At 45.6% G+C, this 5467-nt stretch overlaps 1 non-coding gene across 1 annotated transcript; it reads right to left on the bottom strand.

Annotated features, from left to right (window-relative positions):
- Positions 1–3032: 3032 nt before the first annotated feature.
- Positions 3033–3114, bottom strand: trnal-aag (transfer RNA leucine (anticodon AAG)). The gene has a single exon. It is a non-coding gene; the product is annotated as a tRNA-Leu (tRNA).
- Between the last annotated feature and the right edge of the window lie 2353 nt (positions 3115–5467).

The following is a 5467-nucleotide window of genomic DNA, read 5'->3' as shown; positions in this document are numbered from 1 at the left end:
ATGTGTGGAGGCTTTTGACCAGGATTCCTAGACAGCACAGCTGGACTCACTCAACAGCTAACTTGTTAGCACCGACTAGACAGGAGCGCTTCTATGGTTTTACTCAGTGGTTCAATGTTTTTAAGAGATGTCCCATTCAGCCTGTGGGTTTGAGTGATCACTCTTCAGTCTCCTGTTCTGTTTTATTAATATATTCATTTAAAAGCTCCTGAGAGAGAGAGAGAGAGAGAGGGGGGGGAGACAGAGAGAGAGAGGGAGAGGGGGGGTAGACAGAGAGAGGGGGAGAGAGGGGGGAGACAGAGGGAGAGAGAGGGGGAGAGAGGGGGGAGACAGAGGGAGAGAGGGGGGGAGACAGAGGGAGAGAGGGGGGAGGGAGAGAGAGGATCAAACTGATCTCAAACTTGACTTCAAAATTCTCAGATTCTAATCATTTGTACTCCTTGATAGATTCATCACTGCAGTGTCATAGAGGGTCCATTACTATTGCAGTATATTAAAGAATATAAGAACGAGGTTACCATTCATGTAAATATAATATTTCATGTATTGCAGTATATTTTCAAAGATATAACACTTTAATTTTTTTAATAAGAGACTTTAATGTGAGACTTTAATGTCTGTCTTTGATCTCGAACTCTGACTCTGATGTCATTGGTGGTGACTGAACTCTACCCCCTGACAGACTGGGAAGGCTCCTATTGGTGATGTCATCATAAATACATGAAGGTCTTTTTTCAATGGTATAACATAAAAGCTCATCTTAGTAAAACAATCAAGTTACTAAATTCTTGAAAAAATGACTGTCACTGACTTAAATAAATCAAATCTACTTCAAAGTTCCTTCTGTTGTCATAAGTCAGCCATTTTAAGTGTACTTGTAGTTCCAGAACATTCCAAGAGGAGATGATATGAATCATTTTGTTAGATGAACTCAGTTCCTCTGCTTTGATGTTGGTGGACCGAGGGGAGTTTGCCTGAACCTGCTTGGACCTGCTGGCTCCTGCTCAGTCCCTCACTCAGCCTCACTCAGCCTCAGCAGCACCGCTCCACTGAGGACTGATTCAGGTTCCTAGCAACCAAATAGGAGGAGAGCTGAACCTTCTTGCTGGGAGGCCACAGTGCTGACCACTGCACCATTGTGTCCCCTGAAAATGCCACCATGTTGTTGGGCTTTTCTGTAACAGCAAGGACACATGAACACAGCAGCTTCTTCACAGGGCTGGTGGTGCAATGGATCACGAGTCTGACTACGGATCAGAAGATTCTAGGTTCAACTCCTGGCCAGCTCGCTTTGAACTTTATACTGAGAAGATGAAGTGAGAACCACTGATCAAAGTCACTGAAGTCCTCCCAGGTTTCCTCCTTGTCTGCTGGAAACATGAACACATGAATGATCCTGCTACCTCTCATGTTAAGCTGCACTTGACAGTGACAGCAGGAGAACAAAAATCCCAGTGTGTCATCAACATTTGCTGTCAATCAATGATAGAAGCTGTTGAGTTTCTGGATCAGAACAAGGAGAAAGGAGCCCCAATGAAAGAGAGATGGTTCTTGATTCTGATTTTGTTCTTCACTCCTACACCAGAGAGTGAAAGTGTGGGCTGGCTGGGAGCAACTGCCTGCTTCAGAGTGGGAGGAGCCTCAGGACTTTCCAGTGAGAGCTGCAAACTTCCACCAGCGCCCAGTGCCAGCAGGTCTTCATGATGGAGCTGAGAAGAACACAACAACACCAGAGCACTGGAGAGGAGCACAACACTTCTTTGCTTCCTGGCCTCTCTCATGTCTGTCTGTCCATCTGGAGCTGGGGGGAGGAGCTTCACATGTTTTTCTTTTTTTAAAAAGGGAATGACATGACTTCCTCTGTATGTTAGAATATGAACCACTAAAAATGTTCATCTCCAGTTTAAAGTTAGAATTAAATTTAAAGTAGAAAAATCTTCCCTCTTCAATCCTGTCACTCAGTGTTGTAAACTGTTTCTAACAAATTCTACTGTTCAACAGTTCAAGTGTTTCTAATGAAGCTGAATGTTCTCCTCCACTTTCCTCAATTGGGTTTCTTTCATGTCCTCCTGACATCAAAGACAGAATTCTAGCTACTGTCAAAGCCCTGATGACATCATCAGGAATTCTGACCTGTCCAGGGTGAACCCTGCCTCTTGAACAATGTCACCTGGGATCGCCCCCCCCCCCCCCATGACCCTTAAAGGATAAGAACAGAAAGTGGATGGAGGGATGGACTCAACACTGAAATCAGCTGATCTGATCCACATTCTAATGTTTCCTGTCCCTCTTTAGGAGTCAATGAGAATAGTAGTGTATATAATAATGTATATCCAACCTTGTAGTATCTTTCCAAAGCTTTTAGTATTTCTTCTTGTTTCTACTTGTAGTTTTAGTGTCTGGATCTTTTCTTTTGATGTCCTGCTGTCTGCTCTTTGCTTTTGGAGCTTCCTTCAACAACAACCAGGCCTCCTGGGTACTGTAGGAAACATGGTCAAGTTCTTCTGACTTCTCCAGGAACGTCCTGCTCACATTGGTCTGTCTTCATTTTGACTCCTCCCACTGCCACAATGACCAGCCTTTATACTCTTGGTGACTGGGGCCCTGGTTGCTGCAGGCCTCAACACCAGCCTGTGGTTGTGAGCAGGGCAGAACAGAACTGACAGTATCTCCCATGCAGGACCTGGGTCAGCACCTGGTGCCAGCTGGGGCACCGCTTTAACCTGGACCCCTAGAAGATCTTCTCCAGGAACTGGTCTTTTTCAATCGAAACAGCATGAAACTACAAGTAAAGAATTAAAATTATTTAATTCACAATGAAGCCTCTGTCATAAAACAAAGGAACAACTGACTACCTCACCATGACTTCACCCTGATCACCAGGAGGTAACCTGGTAGTCAGAGCAGCGATGCTCAGGTCTGTGGACTCAAAGGAGGGTTCTTCTTTTGGTCACAGGTTTGAAGACCTCAGCGGAAGAGAGAGGAGAGGCTGTGAGAGACCTGCCACACCTCTCCAGTGACCTGGGACATGATGGCAGTGGTGGGATTTGAACCCACGCCTCCTCAGAGACTGGAACCTTAATCCAGCGCCTTAGACCGCTCGGCCACACTACCTCACTGTGCTGCTCTCTGAGTTGGTCTGCTAAAGAAGTAACAATGATATCAAACTTATTCTGAAGGGGGACCCCTTCCTTCCACGGTCACAGGAAGTGACGACAGCGCCGCTAGAAGCAGGAAAGAAATGGTAAAAGGACTCAGTTTGTACAGAGCCTTTCTACCTCAGCAGCACTCAAGGAGCTGAACAATGTCCTCTCATTCACACACACTCACACACTGATGCTGAAGGCTGCCATGCAAGGAGCCAACCTACTCATCAGAAGTATTTAGGGGTTCAGTCTCTTACTCAAGGACACTTTGACATGGCCACTGGAGAAAGTGAGGATCAAACCAGCCACCCTTTGGTTGCCAGACGGCCATGCTACTCCTGAGTCATGTGACCTGGATAAGATGGTGAACTACAGCTGATCGCCATGCTAGCAAACCTCTTTTGTTTGGTTTGGTTGTTGTTTAGTGACTGTGGATGAATACACAGGAGAAGTTGAGCATAAATTTGTGTTCCCTGTTCACTTGAATATCTGCAGGAGTGTGAGGTGGAAATAATAGTTGGAGGAGAATGAGAGTTCAGTCTCAGCGCTATGACCTGTGCTGACACTAAAACATGTCAGCCCACAGAACAAAGATGGCAGTCCTCTGGGAAAGCAGGTACACCACACATACATGAAGAAACCCTACAGGAAACAAATATGTTGCCAGAGACTTTTACTCTGTTTTTGTTGTTTACCCAAGTACAGGATTGGAGGGAGACTGATGGTCGCTGTTTGGGTTTTTGGAAAACAAGGAGGCTGTGGGTTCAAGTTGGATTCTCAGAGACGATTTCCCCAACCTCTACATTGGTATCTACGCTGTCATCCAGTCACGTGACTGAAGTCATCCAGTCACGTGACTGAAGTCATCCAGTCATGTGACTGAAGTCATCCATTCATGTCAGTGATGTCACTTGGCAGGACTGTCATTGCCGTCTCATTCTAGAAAAGAATCCAGACTCCACCTGTGGCTCCATGATAACTGATGGACCTCTGGTTGGAGGCTGGACGATGATGTTTGGACTGGAAGGAAAACTCCTTGTCCAAATTCCATGGCGTTCAAGTTTAAAGTCCCACAATAAGAAGTAGCTGAATCTGACAGGTGGAGGTTTGGAACTACAAGATGGTGATGTTTTCTTGACTTGATGCTCTGACTGTCAGGGTGGATGACAGCTTCTTCTGCTGCTGCATCTGAGTGGCTATGATTGGAGCTTTTACCTCCCAAGGTTGTCTGGTTCCAGGGGACATTTTAGAATTCCAGTCCCCAACCTGGGCTGTTCTGAAACTCTTCTCCTGAATCACTCCTGAGCTGCAGCAAGAACAAATACCAGTGCCAACCAGATCAACTTCATGGCTGCTAACAGCCTCAGACACTTGACTTCCATCAATCTGGAGCCAAGAAGGCCCTCACCTGTGGTTCTCCTCCAGGAGGGTCCAGGTTCTGCCATTGTGGCTCCTGGTGCCACTGCCAGAGAGCCTCAGCTGCACACTGCAACATTTCAACAGGAGATTGACATTCCTTCAAATGTCCTGACATCTGATTCCAATGGTTCTGTTCCATGTTTATATTTTAAAATGAATCACACAATGAAAGCTGCCTCAGCAGGTTTAAGAGAGAGAACAAGCTAAGAGATCTGAAACCAGTAAAATATGCTTTTCTGTGTGCAAACTAGTGAGGGGCATGGAAGGATATTTTACCACCAATACAGAACCCAGACTTTAGTCATGTGATGAGATGGAGTCTCTGATTATGAAGTTAATGGACAAAATGTGAATTGAAAGAAAACACATTTCTTCAGCAGACTTTGATCCAACATTGAAGTTAGAGTTTGGTGGCTGCTCCATGTTGGAGGAAACCAGGCGATGTTGGGACGTCACAGGGAAGCTCCTTTGCCTCCTCTGCTGCCAGTTCAACCACTCACTCCCATCAGTGGAGAGCAGCTTCAACTGGGTTTGGAGTTTACCACTGTGGATGCATAGGAATGTGGAGAAAATGTCCTTTGTCAGAAGTGGGATTCGAACCCACGCCTCCAGGAGAGGCTGCAACCTGAACGCAGCGCCTTAGACCGCTCGGCCATCCTGACAGAAACTGACAGTTGCAGACTGAATTAATTCACTGACAAAGTAGAATTTTTTAAATTGTTAACATTAAACACACAGTCTGAGTTCATGGCAGGAAGAAATGATTTTCATTTTTCGAAAGGACAAGAAATGAACCAGAACATTAGAACCACATTGCATCTCTTGATCAGTTTGTTACATGGGACACATTCCAGACAGGAAGGTCCCACCAAGACTTGAACTGGGATCACTGGATCCAGAGT

The sequence above is a fragment of the Aulostomus chinensis genome, chromosome 1 (assembly GCF_037954235.1).
Source record: "Aulostomus chinensis isolate RoL2024-O1b breed Wild chromosome 1, RoL_Achi_v1.0, whole genome shotgun sequence".
In the NCBI taxonomy this organism is placed as follows: Eukaryota; Metazoa; Chordata; class Actinopteri; order Syngnathiformes; family Aulostomidae; genus Aulostomus; species Aulostomus chinensis.
This window is presented reverse-complemented; position numbering and strand designations above follow the sequence as displayed.